Raw genomic sequence first — 17,707 nt, forward strand, 5'->3', positions numbered from 1 at the left:
TGTTCCATAATGCTCCCTCTTGATCTCATTCTATCCCTTCCCCCATATTCTATATCAAATCTGTATGTTTATCCCTTCCCCCATATTCTATATCACATCTATATGTTTATCCCTTCCCCCATATTCTATATCACATCTATATGTTTATCCCTTCCCCCATATTCTATATCAAATCTATATATTTATCCCTTCCCCCATATTCTATATCAAATCTATATGATTAATCCCTTCCCCCATATTCTATATCAAATCTGATTAATCCCTTCCCTCATATTCTATACCAAATCTCTACAATTAATCCCTTCCCCATATTCTATATCAAATCTATATGATTATCCCTTCCCCCATTTCTATATCAAACCTATATGATTAATCCCTTCCCCCATATTCTATATCAAATATATATGATTAATCCCTTCCCCATATTCTATATCAAATATATATGATTGATCCCTTCCCCATATTCTATATCAAATATATATGATTAATCCCTTCCCCCATATTCTATATCAAATCTATATGATTATCCCTTCCCCATATTCTATATCAAATCTATATGATTAATCCCTTCCCCATATTCTATGTCAAATCTCTACAATTAATCCCTTCCCCATTTTCTATATCAAATCTATATGACTAATCCCTTCCAACATATTCTATATCAAATCTATATGACATTTGTGAAATGTATAGTCTTGCTTGACACATACCTACCCCTCCGGACCTAAACGTACTTCCGAAATTCATCACTTCTGAGGTAGACGATCCGTACATGACTTGAACGAGCGGCTGTCAATTATAACGATCTTCCGTAATGTGACCTGAACCTCCGTGACCTCTACTGACCTACCGTGACACGACCATGAGCCTCTTGCCCTGACTCACAGAGGAGGCAGCTGGACTCGGGTAGCTCAGTAACAAGGAACATCCTGACAGGGGAAGGGAGGCACAGCTGCACTCGTCACCTCATAACCAGGGACACACACACACACACACACACACACACACACACACACACACACACACCTCCACCAACCTCCCTGCCTTTACTCACAGGGATGAACACACACACACACACACACACACACACACACACACACACCCTCCTCCACCAACCTCCCTCCCTGCCTTAACTCACAGGGGTGAACACACACACACACACACACACACCCCACCAACCCACCCCCCTGCTTTAACTCACAGGTAAGCAAGCGGCTGCTCTCAGCAACCCACCTCCTCCCCACCCCCCAAAGTAAGCAAGAGCCTCCTGCCTTAATTCACAGGGCAAGGCAGCTGCACTTGACGCCCCCAGTAATGAAATTTTGATCGAGACTGTTGGTAGTTCATCACGTGATGCAAAGGCGATAATGGTCGGCGCATTAGCCTAACTTCACGGAGAATCTTTCTACTCCAGCAAGATACAGCGGTGCTTGGCGAGAGAGAGAGTGTGGGGGGGCTGGGGGGCGCGACGATGGCAAAACAGGGAGCTGGTTAGTGCATAGAGCTTGGGAAGACGAGCTGTGAGGGTGAAGATGTAGGGAGATAGTGATTGTGTTGGGCTGGGGAGGCGAGCTGTGAGGGTGTAGGGCTGGGTAGACGAGCTGTAAGTGTGTAGGGCTGAGTAGACGAGCCATAAGGTCGTAGGGCTGGGGAGACAAGCTGTGAGGGTGTAGAGCTTGGGAAGACAAGCTGTGAGGGTGAAGATGTAGGGAGATGGTGATTGTGTAGGGCTGGAAAGACGAGCTGTGAGGGTGTAGGGCTGGGTAGAAGAGCTGTGAGGGTGTAGGGGTGTCGAGTCTTGCTCTGTGTGTGTGTGTGTGTGTGTGTGTGTGTGTGTACACAAGAACACCACGTGTTATTTTCCTACCTTCTCACCATGTAGTCATCTTGCACCATCACCACACAAGCCCTCAACCTTCAGCCTCTACCACACGACAGTAATCCCCCGTCTGTCCACCAATTTCGAAGGGGATTCGCCACAGCAGACAAAGGTCTCATACCTACACAACATCGCACACCTTGGTCACTCAACCTTCGACGCCAGCTTTCGGACGATTAACAACTTACAAAACTTAAAACATTGTATAGGACTCCCCAAAGGAGTCCACACTTCCCTGTTACTTGTTGCAGCGCACCTTAGAGCTGCAGGAAACTTTCCAACCTTAGATTCTCTTAACACTTTTCTAACGTAACGTAACAGAGGCTAGCGTAGGTGAGTGAACTTAATGTAACAGAAGTAACGAATGTATCACCTTAGCCTTAGTAAATAAACATGCATAACAAAACATAAGCCAAACAAAGTGATGCAGCACAATGCATTCTAACCTGTAAGAAAAAGTATATGTAAGAAAAGTATATGAACAATTTGAATAACGAATGAGATTGAGAATATGAATCACTGTTAGAAAATTAACGAGACGCGAGTCAAGATAAAAGAGAATTTGCTCATAAAGATAAGAGCAAGAAGGCGTGTTGAGTGTGGCAGTTGTAAGTCAGGCTGGAGCAACAGGGTGTGTCCGGTGGTGAGAGGTGATGTGTCCACGATAAGGGGGGGTTAGCGAAACCGTCTGGGCTCACGAGGCGGAGCACCCGTGTGGTGCTACGGGCGAGGAGGATAGACGAAGAGCCAACCCTCCCAGGAACTAAGTACTTTTTTGGGCCACGTCTCTTGTAAAGGGTTTGTTTGGCGCCTAAAAGGTTTTGATTCTTTTTACAAAGGCAGTCAGGCTCTCTCTCTCTCTCTCTCTCTCTCTCTCTCTCTCTCTCTCTCTCTCTCTCTCTCTCTCTCTCTCTCAGCCAGTAGAAACAGAGCAACAGTTAGGAGGAAGCCTCTAGAAAGTAGATGCACCGTCTTGAACGAAAGACTTGGAGAATCAACTTAGACAGGAGCAAGGGCATCGACGGAGAATCTTGCAGGGGCCTCAGGAGTGCACGAGTACAGGTGACAATACTAAGAAAAAAAAGGTTATTTATATATATATATATATATATATATATATATATATATATATATATATATATATATATATATATATATATATATATAAGCACACACACACACACTAGAACTAGGAAGCCCCCCTAAGAATTCCAAGGCCAAGGGGACCAAGAGGAGAGTGGAAAATATAGGAAAAGATTACCTTTATATTTCCCAAACTTCGAGAGATAAGTTATGTGGCTTTTTGCGGCGCACTCTCAACTTGGCCACCCGGAACAATGCCGTAATTCTAGGTCACGTAAGCGGCAGCTGGGGGGAGAGAGAGAGAGAGAGAGAGAGAGAGAGAGAGAGAGAGAGAGAGAGAGAGAAACCGACGTCGGGAGTACACAAGGGAAGGGAAAAAGAAAGAAAGAGAGGGGAGGAGAGAGAGAGAGAGAGAGAGAGAGAGAGAGAGAGAGAGAGAGAGAGAGAGAGAGAGAGAGAGAGAGGAGTATACGGAGGAGAAGTGGACAAGGAAGGGTAGAGCCAATGAGAAATCGTAGGAGCAAGAGGAGGGGAAAGAGTACATGAAAAGTAGTAGAAGATAGGGAGGTACGAGGACAGTTGAACGAGGAGGGAGGTTAGAGGGTAGGGAGGCAACGGCGATAGAGGTTATTTCAGATAAAGCAGCAGAAGGAGCAGCAGAAAGAGCAGCAGAAGGAGCAGCAGAAAGAGCAGCAGCAGAAGGAGCAGCAGAAAGAGCAGCAGGAGCAGCAGCAGAAGGAGCAAAGAACAAGAACTTCAAAATTTCTATTTTCCCCGTTTTCTTTCTTTCAGGAGACAAAACACAAGAATGGCCACTTCATTTAACCAAATGTCTATCGCCAGAGAGACAGTTTAATGGGGTGTCAGTGATAGGGCGCGATGGGAGAGGGGGCGGGGAGATGATAGGAGGATGAACTTTCAAAAAAAACATTTTTTATTCAGGAAGTGAAATATATATGTTTATATCGCTGTTGGGATCAGGTTAGCGATTCGAGGCGTATGACAGCTGGTGGAAGAAAATGATGGCGAGTGACTCAACTCAAGCAAGGACGAGTCCCCATCTTCACTACAGGTGGAGGAGGAAGATGGACGACTCGGTGGGTGGGTTGGGCCAGTCTTTCGTCTGTTTCCTTGCGCTACCTCGCTAGCGCGGGAGACAGCGACAAAGTATTATACTAGAAAAAGATAATATATATATATATATATATATATATATATATATATATATATATATATATATATATATATATATTCATACTATTCGCGATCTCCCGCAACAGCACGGTAGCGTTGAGAACAGAGGACTAAGCCTTTGAAGGAATATCCTCCCTTGGCCCCCTTCTCTGTTCTTTTGGAAAATCAAAAAACGAGAGGGGAGGATTTCCAGTCTCCCGCACCCTTCACTTTATTCGCCTTCTACGACACGCAAGGAATACCTGGGGAGTATTCTTTCTCCCAAGCCCCAGGGATAATAAGATATATATATATACACACTCACTGATGTGTATGTGTTGTGAAGCAATGAAACCACACGTGTATCATACAGATGTCAAGTCATCGTTCACGTGTCACTAGGTATTGAGGTCGTGACCTGTATATTGTACACGTATTCCCTGCGACTATTGACAGCCTTGTCAAGTTGAACAGCTTCAGGCAACACGTAGTTCAATACTCAAGTCTCCAAAGACAAGTGTTGACTTGGGGACGAGTGTTGACCAGCGTTTGTGTGTTGCTCTCGACATCTGTGTTGCAAACTACAAGTGCAAATGTTTTGATGGTACAGCTCACACACTCGCCTTACGAAAGAGAGAGAGAGAGAAAGGCACAGAAATATGGCACACAGATTTGTCTTCTTGTTTCGAAAACTAGGCAACAGAAAACTTTCTAAAAAGTCTTGTAAAGAAAATGCTATTCTTCTGTGTATCTTTCGCGTGCATATCAGTTACAGTTGTGTTCCTGCTTTAAAGTAATTTGAGTCACATATCTCATTCCTCGAAATGGAAATACAGTTATCAATATTCGTGTTGATTGCATTATCTTTATGTATATTAGATCATCATATGATTGATAATTTTTTTTCTTGTTGCGTGGAAGTTTCATGATCACACCAGCACTGGTAAGCCAGTGGTGCCTCGCACATACTAAAGTCGTCTCCTTTCTCGTCCTTTCCATACGCGTCTTAGCCTCGTCCCCCTCACACACGTCCTAGCCTCGTCTTTCCCACACACGTCTTAGCCTCGTCCTCCCCACACACATCTTAGCCTCGTCTGCCCCACACACGTCTTAGCCTCATCTTCCCCACACACGTCGTAGCCTCGTCCTCCTCACACAAGCCTTAGCCTCGTCTTCCCCACACACTCTTAGCCTCGTTCTCCCTCACGTCCGAGCCTCGTCTTCCCTATACATCCAAGCCTAGCCCTTCCTAAGAGCCACGTCCTCCGCACACACACACACACACCTTCTCCTCTTCTAACCAACCTTCCTCTTCTCCTTCCTCTCCCTCACTCTCCTTATGAACCTACCTCCTCTCCACTAAGCTCCTCCTACCTCCTCCCCTCTCCCTGCTCCTCAGCCCCATACCTCACCTCCTCCATTATCCCCTACATCATTTAATACCTTGCGCTCCCTCTGCACCCACCTCCCTTTACATCATCCTCTCACTGACACACACACACACACACACACACACACACACACACACACACACACACACACACACACACAACAAACAATGGTTATTTGGTTAGCATTAACGACCATGAAACAGCACAGGCCTACAAGAGCTTGAATCCTGCACGAAGCAGTCGGCCCACATCCAACCTAGATGCAAGCCTTCCCCTCGGAGCTGATAGATTCACGAACCTGGCTCAGGCGCGCGCGTTTGTGCGTGCGTGTATATGTATGTATTCACATAGTAAAGAAATGGTAAATATCTACAAGGTTAAGAGACTGGGGTAACACGAGTGTAAAACACTCGACCCCCCCCCACCTTCACACACACACACGCACAGAGACACACGCACACACACACACACACACACACACACACACACACACAGTAGTCACATGTAATATACGCACACTTACAGCAGGTGAACAAGAACAACAGTAGTTAGACAGAGAACATTAAGCTGACATATAACAGGAGGTAGACACACAACACCAGCAGGTACAGACATTAACAGGTAGACAGAGAATAGCAGACAAGACATAACAAGAGATGGACCACAGACATTAGCAGGTAGACAGACAATACCAGACAGACATAACAGCAGATGGACAATAACAGGTAGACAAAATAACAGACAACAATAACATAATAACAGGTAGACAAGAACAAGTAGACAGGCAGACAACATCATGTAGACAAGTAGACAATAACAAGTAGACAATAGCTGTTGGAGAGCAAGCAGCAACAACAGTAGGACCCTCGCCCACCCTTTTAAGGCCTTGCCTTCCCGTAAAGCCAAGGCGAGCGGGCCACAACTTTTCCAGCTCCCACATTTCCTCTCACTGTGGCCCAGGGCCTTCCAGAGAGCTCCCTTGAAATGGCCGGATTCTAAACGCTATGCTCGACTGGATCCCTGGAGACGGCTCCCATAGACTACCTCTATTCTATTTTCTTCCCAAGACGAAGGATGACGAGTAATGAAGGACACAGTAAACAGTCCGGAAAGCAGAAAATTAGACGAGGAAACAGACTCACGGGAGGGAGGTCTTCCAGCTATTTCCTTACTTCTTTCGTAGAGGTTGTGTCCGAAGGACCTGTCGGGGCTGTCACAGGTATCAGAGGGTGCTGTCGGGGATGTCTCACGTGTCATAAGATCCTGTCGGGGCTGTCACAGGTGTCAGAAGATCCTGTCGGGGCTGTCACAAGTGTCAGAAGGGCCCAAAGTCCTGTGACTTTCAACACGTCGGGAAAAGAGAGGATAATATATTCCTTAGGAAATTCATTTCCCCCCCTTTAAGTAATACACGCCTGCCACACATTATGTGAGGAATCCTTTTTAACCACACACCTACCACACATTATGTGAGGCATTCCTTTTAACCACACACCTACCACACATTATGTGAGGCATTCCTTTTAACCACACACCTACCACACATTATGTGAGGCATTCCTTTTCACCACACACCTACCACACATTATGTGAGGCATTCCTTTTAACCACACACCTGCCACACATTATGTGAGGCATTCCTTTTAACCACACACCTGCCACACATTATGTGAGGAATCCCTTTTAACCACACACCTACCACATATTATGTGAGGCATTCCTTTTCACCACACACCTACCACACATTATGTGAGGCATTTCTTTTCACCACACACCTACCACACATTATGTGAGGCATTTCTTTTCACCACACACCTACTACACATTATGTGAGGCATTCCTTTTCACCACACACCTACCACACATTATGTGAGGCATTCCTTTTCACCAAACACCTGCCACACATTTATGTGAGGCATTTCTTTTCACCACACACCTACCACACATTATGTGAGGCATTTCTTTTCACCACACACCTACCACACATTATGTGAGGCATCCCTTTTCACCAAACACCTGCCACACATTTATGTGAGGCATTCCTTTTCACCACACACCTACCACACATTATGTGAGGCATTCCTTTTCACCACACACCTACCACATATTATGTGAGGCATTCCTTTTCACCACACACCTACCACATATTATGTGAGGCATTCCTTTTCACCACACACCTACCACACATTATGTGAGGCATCCCTTTTCACCAAACACCTGCCACACATTTATGTGAGGCATTTCTTTTCACCACACACCTACCACACGTTATGTGAGGCATTCCTTTTAACCACACACCTACCACACATTATGTGAGGCATCCCTTTTCACCAAACACCTGCCACACATTTATGTGAGGCATTCCTTTTCACCACACACCTACCACACATTATGTGAGGCATTCCTTTTAACCACACACCTACCACACATTATGTGAGGCATCCCTTTTCACCAAACACCTGCCACACATTTATGTGAGGCATTCCTTTTCACCACACACCTACCACACATTATGTGAGGCATTCCTTTTCACCACACACCTACCACATATTATGTGAGGCATTCCTTTTCACCACACACCTACCACACATTTATGTGAGGCATCCCTTTTCACCACACACCTACCACACATTATAAGGTTACCTTCATAATGCTTCTCTGCAGCATATTATGCGAGGAGAAGACCTTTCTATGGGCTCTCATAACTCAGCCAACCTCCTCGAATTCAAAATAACATATTCCAAAATGAGATATGGTTTACATCACACTAGGGTCTGAGGGAGTATTTCCATCTCTTGCGCCTGAGGGAGTACTTCCATCTCTTAACCGAGGAAATATATTTCCATTACTCTCTCTACTGAGGAAATGTGGTGAAGAGAATATTCCCACCTCCATCTCGTGGCTCCAGGGAATATTTCTATCCCTCGTGTGGTCGAGGGAATATTCCCACCTCCCTCTCGTGGCTCCAGGGAATATTTCCATCCCTCTTGTGGTTGAGAGAATATTCTCACCCTCTCGTGGCTCCATGGAATATTTTCTACCCTCTAGTGGTCGAAGGAATATTCCCACCTCCCTCTCGTGGCTCCAGGGAATATTTCTATCCCATTTGTGGTTGAGGGAATATTCCCACCTCCCTCTCGTGGCTGCAGGGGAATATTTCCATCCCTCTTTTTTTTTTTTGTGCTGAGGGAATAATCTCCTCGTGTCGAGTTGCTGTTGGGTCGAGTCACAACATAAATCGACGCCAGGTGCGGCATCCGTCAATGTCGCTCGCTGGCTCTGGTGTTGGGAGTACACGGGGGAGGGAGAGAGAGAGAGAGAGAGAGAGAGAGAGAGAGAGAGAGAGAGAGAGAGAGAGAGAGAGAGAGAGAGAGAGGGAGAGGGAGGAGAGGGAGAGAGAGAGAAACATGGGAATGAAAGACAACAGCGAGCCCGGTGGCCTACGGTCTAGATGATCTGTTTTTATTGTAATTTAAACGTAAATTCCTATTCTAGATATAGCTATAGATAGATAGAGACGTAGATAGATAGATAGATAGATAGATATAGAGACGTAGAGAGCGAGAGAGAGAGAGAGAGAGAGACTAACTCTCTCCAGGAATTTCCTACCTTATCAGACGAAGACCTTTGCCTGGCGAGGTCTCTGTGTATCGAACGAAGGAGGAGGAGGAGGAGGAGAAGGAGAAGACCAGTCTGTCTCGGACGAGGAGAAGGAGAAGACCAGTCTGTCTCGGACGAGGAGAAGGAGAAGACCAGTCTGTCTCGGACGAGGAGAAGGAGAAGACCAGTCTGTCTCGGACGAGGGAGGACCTCGAGGATGGGGGTTAACACCAGAGGAAGGGACGGAACGCCACTGTACACCTACTGGGCGAGGCGAAGACCTCACCGTCGGTGTAAGACCTCGGCAACAGACCACTCCTGAGACTGGAAACACGTCCACCAGATGGTGGTAAATTCTCTCTCTCTCTCTCTCTCTCTCTCTCTCTCTCTCTCTCTCTCTCTCTCTCTCTCTCTCTCCCTCTCCTTGCTGAAGTCAAACCCGTGAACGGAGATCAAATAATCTAATCCCTTCTGTGTGGGATTAAATTCGTGTGGTGAGTCTTCGTCTCATAACCCCCTTGTGGAGCCCCACAGGGAAGAGGGGGGGGAACCAGCAATTCTGGGGGCAAAAAGCGAAAAAAAAAAAATGACTAAACTTTTTTTTTCCATTCCGTTTCTTTAACTTGATTTTACCTTGTCTTTCTGCATGCTAAATGCCCTCCTTTTTTTTTTTTTTTAACCCCTCTTGCGTCGCCTCAAAGCCGCTTCTATTCCTCTGTGGTCTTCAGCTCCGTCCGTCTTTTCTATATATTCGGTGAGAAGTGGCTAGAAAACCCCCCTAAGGAGACCCGTAACATCACCAGTGGACTGAAAGACACCGCCACAGCAATGACCCCAAAGACCCATCACCACAACAGTGGTTTGAAGACCCACCGCTACCACGGAGGCTTGAAAGACCCACCACCACAGTCAGGACTTACCACCGCCACCACAGATAAGACCCACCACCACCAGTGGCTTCAAGATCCATCACAACCACCACAGTGGCTTGAAGACCCACCACAACCACCATAGTAGCTTGAAGACCCACCACAACCACCACAGTGGCTTGAAGACCGACCACAACCACCGCAGTGGCTTCAAGACCCACCACAACCATCACGGTGGCTTGAAGACCCACCACAACCACCACAGTGGCTTGAAGACCCACCACAACCACCACAGTGGCTTGAAGACCACGACTGGCATAGTGGTCTGGAGACCCACCACTGCCAGGCTTTAAAATCTCTCACCACAGTGGCTTGGAAGACTCACCACCACACCCACCACAGTGAAGACCAGCACCCACCACAGTGGCTGTGTGTCAAAGTCCAAAGACTTATCAACATGAACACCATGTGCCTCAGTCTTTATGGTTAGGAACAAATAGTTAAGTTTGCCTCTAAGAAAAGGAAGTCCTGTTCAAACGCCGAGGATTCTTCCCATCTGAACACTTGCTCCAGCTACTTAAATGACCAGTTCATCTTGGCATGGAGCACTGCTTTACATATCTAGTTGACAGGAGTAGAGTCCCAAGGATCATTTCATCCAATCTGACCTCAGAACTCTTACTTACTTGCCCCCGCATTGCTAAGCTGATTCTCTCTCTCTTTTCTATAGCTATTACTCCGGTTTCTACTCCCAACTAGGGTGCTAGAGTTCCCTGTCATTATCAAGCTAGACCACATAATACAGTACTGGGCAAGCTAATGCGTCTCATGATTTACTTTGTAGCTGCTGGCAACTCGAATGAAAGTCCAAATTTTTGTTTCTTTTCCTTCACCACTAGCTTTGGAATCCTTTACGCCACCCCATGTCTTCCATAAAAGCTACGATTCGCTACTCCATGAAAAAAAGCAGTTCTTCAAATCGTACAAACACTCCTCAATTACATCTTATTCTCCTCTCTTTCCTTCTTCGTATTTTTAAACCTTATTAGATATCACTCCAGACCTGATCTCCATAAGGACTTTCGTCCGTGAGCGAAGAAGACTACGATGTATACAAGTAAAAGGAAAGTCTGCTTACCCCTGAGGTGGTTGTGGACCCTAAGCATGACAGGGGAGAAACCCTGCCATTCTAAGAGCAACGGCCGCTCTGGGCAGAGCCTAATTTTAATTCTGTTTACCTCATGTGTGCTTCAAGAGACTGAATACGAAATCTTCCGACTTTTCATAAGAAAGCAACAAATCCTTCTTTTGCTCGTCAAACTTGGTGTGCAAATCCCAGGAAAAGAAATCCCTCGAATCCCACGAGGATTTGGCTATTTCAGGCTGACTTCTTTGTCAGCGTTGCATACGACGAGGTGCTGCCGGGAAACACTCCAGAATTCAAACTTGGTTTGTGTTGGGCAGAAATGAAAAATTACCATTGTATGTTGAGCCAATATCACCGTCCTTGCTCCTGTGTGACTTGCTGGGAGTTGCTGCTTCACAGACACAGGCTTTCCACCAGACATGTAGCTGTCGTCAGGACAAAATTGTTCTACCTCCGTCAGAGGGTTCCTCGGTGTGGGTGTGTGTAGCTTAGCCATACGAAGGCTCATGCTTGCCCCATTTGAGAACGAAGGTCCGACCCTTGAGCAACGCCACCACGGCCCTTTGATTATAAATGGCTTAGCCTTTGACATAATCCTTCAATGGTAAGTTAGAGGCCAACCTATCATACTCCAAGGCTAACCTATCATACTCAAAGGTCGCATCGTTTGTGCTCAAGGGTCGTATGATCATATTCAAGAGGTTTATAGGAAGTTTGGGTCATCTCATGGTGGTGTTCTTGCCTTCGCCCTAACAGAAGCAGGGCGTCTCTTCCTCCAAGCCTTGAAAACGGGCGCTTCTGTGCCAACAAATGACTCGGACGAAACAATAAGACGTAGTGAGGGTGACAGACGAGGAGGAACGAGGTGGAAGGAAAGGATATGAGAGAGACCCTCCCTCATGTGTGAGGAAGGAGAGTTGTGGAGCAAAGCCACCAAGTGCTTCCTCCGTCGCGACTTTGTCCATGTAGAGTTCGAAGTCCATTGAGGTCACCAAGACACTTCGCTTGTAAATAGACTCCCTACATGATATCGTCAATGATTTACAATAAACACTCGTAAATCAGAGACGGAACGTCTATAATTTTCATGCACCAATGACCTGAAAATAATATATTCATTCGAACAGCAGCCCCGAGGCGGTGATGAGATGGCACGGGTAAAAAAGTCTCGCAAAATTCACGAGTATTATTGGATAGTAGGATACAGGACGGGTATGTACAGTGTGTTCTCTCCATTAGTCGACAAAGCAGCGTTGCATGCATCACAAAGGCCCATGAGTAATGGCTTATCCCCCTGCCCGTTGGGGGATTAAACGCGCACAAAGTAAATTCGGCGAATCTGGAGATCATTTCGGAATAAGCCTCGTCTTTTATCGAGATAGCCAGTGTGTTAGCCACGGCTTCACCACGACGACACGCTAGCCTCCCCTACACGAAGGTACGACCCTTAAGAACCACCACTTTGCGACCCCTCGGGGAATGGTGGCTTTTGCCCCTTTGAACCTGAGGAGTTAGAACACAAACCCAAGCAGTCATATACCCACAGACTAGACTCCTTTATATTAAGCCACGTCCCGACGTCATTTCCCAGCGAACCAAAACATTAACCCAAGCCATAAACTCGCTGCATCTTGTGCCCCCCTCACATCAGTCAAAGGTAAAAATGAACCGGCTGAGCCAGCATATAATAATCAATCACTGGAGCTCATCCATCAAAGCGTCTGTCTCGCGGATGCGAACGTCCAAACATGTTTACAATGGGGGGCCAGCGGCCCAGCGCGACGCGTCAGCCGGATAGACATGATCGCTTCTATGTCTATGTCTGGCACGGAGTTACGGATTTTCCAATGGCCACACTTACAAAGATTTCTAATTATATCATTCAATTTTAGGTCATTTTAAGGTAAAATCAGTCGGAGGGAAACGTATAGATCTGGAAGGATGAAAGACAGGCAGATAGATGTAAATAGATGGCAAAATAACACGAAGACCTTTATAGAATAGACAATCGTGAAGAAAGAAATTGAGATTGATAGATAAATGAGACATTTCCAGGAGCAAAGGAAACGAACTGATATACGAATGAAAAATATTATGAGAGAAGAAATCTAGACGACTGATAATGGTTTATGATAAGAGCTGCAGGAAGGACGTAAAGAAAAGAAAAAAAAAAAACATGAAGACGCCAAAAAAAGAAAAGGACGTATGAGAAGAATGAAACGAGAGTGATAATAGAAAGAAAAAAAGAAATATGAAAATTTGGGAAAACGTTTACAAGAAAGTAATTAGTTAAGAGAAAGTCGTGGGAAATTCTAAACAAATATAAACGAAAATAACGGACGAGAATTTGAAAAAAAGGAGAAATAAAGCAAAATTGATATTAACGTGACTAAGAAAAAAAATGTCTTGAGGTACAGGACAAGGGACCATACAGGGAGGGTGAGGCTAGGATACGTGGCCATACAGGGATGAGGTTAGGACACGTAGCCATGAATGGATGGTGAGGTCACAACACGTGGTCATACAGGGAGGGTGAGGGGGTCACAACATGTATAGCCTAGTCCCACATGGACTCGCAGTGAGGCAAGGGGGGCAGAGTCATCATATGACCTTGAACCCCATAAATGGTGACTTGACACAGTAGCTGAGGGTCACCATGGCACCTACACCACACACCACACCACACCAGCTGACCCCTGAGGTCATGCTTAGTTTTATCTCCCGGTGGCCCGCGTTTTGCCCCACCTCAGTTAACAGCAACGAGGCTGACACATAACTGCTCCACGACCCCAGTCCAGCAGCGTCTGCCTCGCCTGATGACGCATCGCGTGTGGACTAGGAACTCCCTCGAGCACCCTAACACGACCCATAAGCACAATTGTACGACCCTCGAACGCGAAGGTACGATCCTTGAACACGACGGGACGACCCTTGAACACGAAGATAAAACCCTGGAGGACCAAAGTACAATACTTGAGCGGAAGAGCACGAACGACCCTTGAGCACTACGATACTGACCTTTGGCACGAATCTACGACCCTTGGGTATGATGGCCTGGCCTCTGACCCGGCACTGGAAGAGTCAGGTCAAAGGTCACACCATCGTACGTTAGGGATTACCTTCATGCTCATGGATCGTACAGTCGTTCCCAAAGGTCGTGCCCTTGTGCTCAAGATCGTACCGTTGCCCTAAAGGGTCACAACGTCGTGTTCAAGGATCGCGCGTTCGTTTTCAAGGGTCTTGTCGTCGTGCATAGTCGTTTTCAAGGATCGCTCCGTCGTTCTCATGGGTCGTGCCTTCGTACACAAGGATCGTAGTGCCGTACCGTCGTGCTCAAGGGTCGCACCGTCGTAGCATCGTGTGCTGGCAGCTACTGAGGTTTGTCAACAAACCTCATCAACTTTTTGTTTGAAATCCAAAGTTCATTTTTCTTGACGCTTGCGCTTGAGCGTCGAACACCCCAGGAATCCGTGTCACCAAGCCTGGGGAGAAGGAACCGGGTGTGTACTGGGGCAGGCTGTGGCCAAAACCGGGTGTGTACTGGGGCAGGCTGTGGCCAAAACCGGGTGTGTACTGGGGCTGGCTGCAGCCGAGAGTTGGGTGTGGACGAGCGGCAGAGGGACTCTCTCTCTCTCTCTCTCTCTCTCTCTCTCTCTCTCTCTCTCTCTCTCTCTCTCTCTCTCTCTCTCTCATCCTCGGGAGCCCCATGATGAATGTTGCCATTAGCATTCTTTACGCGCAGCCCCAGCCTGAGCGGGCAAAGACCCAGCACCAAGTTTGTCTCGGTGGCTCGCGCCCCTCCTCCTCCTCCTCACCCTCACCCCTCACAACACCTGCTGTGCCCTGGTGCTCCGCCCTACATCATCAACACAGGAGGCTGTCAGAATGTATCATGCAGTCTTTTCACGGGTCACAGGGACACATTATACGCCATATGGAACTCGCATTATGCCTCATGACACTCACCTCGTGCCTCATGACCCTCGTCTCGTGCCTCATGACGCTTAATTCGTGCCTCATGACACTTATCTCGTGCCTTATGACACCTCGTTCCTCTTGGCACTTACCTCGTGCCTCATACATGCCTCATGACACTTACCTCATGCCTCATGACACCTCGTGCCTCACGGACACCTCATGCCTCATGACATTTATCTTGTAGCCACATGACCACCACACACAACCACCACACATTACCTACGTAAAGCGGTAGGTAAGGCTGTGTCTCAGTATATATTTGTGGACGCCCTTCTGTACGCGAGTGTCTCCCTCGAGCACAAAGGTACAACCCTTGAGTACGACGGCACGACCTTACAAAGGTACAACCCTTAAGCACGATGATAGGGCCCTTAGACAAAGAGGGTACGACCCTTGAGCACGATGTACGACCCTTGGGTACAATGGCAAGACATTTGACCCATTCCTTCGAGGTCATATCAAAGGCCAAGGATCGTATGTGACATCCTGTTCAAGGATTTTAGTAAACACCTTTTTCACATTAAGTCATCCGTTTTAATTTTCCTAAAGAAGGAACAGAGAAGGGGGCCAGGTGAGGATATTCCCTCAAAGGCCCAGTCCTCTTGTTCTTAACGCTACCTCGCTAACGCGGGAAATGGTGAATAGTATGAAAGTATATATATATATATATATATATATATATATATATATATATATATATATATATATATATATATATATATATTTAATGACCATAAGTCATATTACAATGAACGACAGTAAGCGACGGACAAAAGTTTTGTAAGCAATAGTCTGGAAAACCACCAAAAGTTACTGTCGCCTCTCAAAGGCAAGACAGATACCAACTCTTTCCTGCCCTCAGGAAAGCAACGGTGATGGACAGTGAGGGTATTCAGTCACTGCTGAGAGCAAAAGTGATGGACAGTGAGGTATTCAGTCACTGCTGAGAGCAATAGTGATGGACAGTGAGGTATTCAGTCACTGCTGAGAGCAACAGTGATTGACAGTGAGGTATTCAGTCACTGCTGATAGCAACAGAGATGGACAGTGAGTTACTCAGTCACTAATGAAAGCAACAGTGATGGACAGTGAGGTATTCAGTCACTGCTGAGAGCAACAATGATGGACAGTGAGGTACTCACCCACTGTTGATAGCAACAGAGATGGACAGTGAGTTACTCAGTCACTTATGAAAGCAACAGTGATGGACAGTGAGGTATTCAGTCACTAATGAAAGCAACAGTGATGGACAGTGAGGTACTCATTCACTGCTCTTATTTGGCTCCACCAATACTCTCTTTAAAACTACTGTTCTACTGCGCGCACTTAAGGACAACAGCCCCACACGGAAGTGCTCTGGAACAGCTCGACATCTGCTGGTAAACTGCAAACTTCTCTCCATAGGGTAAACAGCTGTTGCTTCACTTAGCAACTCTACTGCTTCAGCCCCGCCGCCGCTCCTCGTCCACAGTCGGGTGCGCCTCGATTGGTAGACAGCACGCACTTTCCACCACACGCCACCAAACACCAGATTCAAGATCAGTGACTTTTAAGGACTTGGAAGCTTATGAACTTTAAAAGTTCATTAAGGCCCCCCTGCCGCTCCCCCGACGTTACACCCGGGTCAAGTCGGGCACCCAACAGGACTGCAATAGGTGCCACGTAATGATATTTTTCCTTAACGAAGTTACGAAGGGACGGGCTCTGGATATAGTGGTTGCAGTGGGCCAGACCTGTACTATTGGTTGCAGTGGGGCAGACCTGGTAGCGGTGGAAGTGGGCAGCCTCGCCAGTGGTTGCAGTGGGCAGTTCTGACGATCTACAGAAAAGCTTTGAAAATCATTACCTCCACATCTTTACCAGCTTGCTATCGAAAGCAGCTGCTGCTGCTGAGCAGAGTCAGTCACGAAGGACCAAGTAATGACCCTATGGCAGACCTGACCCTAGACCAGAAACGACCCGACGGTAAACCTGACCTGGATCAGTAACGACCCGACGGCAGACCAGACCTGATCCTAGACCAGTAACAACTTGGACCTGACACTCGTAACGACCCGATCTACGTAGATCCCGACCTTCCCTCGGAGAAAGTTTAATTAAACTTCTCCTGAAGAAGGAGAAAAAAAGAAACTTTCATAATATCTGATGTCTAGACTTCCTTTCTCATCTCTTAGTATCCCCCTCGAGACAGTATCCAGTTTTCTGTAGATCTGTCAGCGAACTCAGCGATAGACGGAGGCACGATTCGCTTCTGTCTCATGAACGGCAAGTTTCTTTACTTCTTTCTATCCCTGACGATCAGTGAAAGAAAAGAAATCCCACCAAGGCAGTCAGCCTTCCTCCCTTCACTCCCCGAGACACACGCCACACCTTAAATAACACACAGGGAAATGCTGCCCTCCGATTATCGGCTTCGCATAAGGTAAAGTTATGGGGCTGTGAGGTGCCAAATGTTCCCTCATGGCCGCCGATACGAGCAATGGCTGAGAAGGTGGCGTGAGGTACCGGGGCGACTCCTGACTGGCTGGCTGGCAGTTCGGCCCGATACTGGGGAGTGAGGGAGGGAGAGAGAGAGAGAAAGGGGGGG

This window comes from Panulirus ornatus, chromosome 6 (assembly GCF_036320965.1).
Source record: "Panulirus ornatus isolate Po-2019 chromosome 6, ASM3632096v1, whole genome shotgun sequence".
Classification (NCBI taxonomy): Eukaryota; Metazoa; Arthropoda; class Malacostraca; order Decapoda; family Palinuridae; genus Panulirus; species Panulirus ornatus.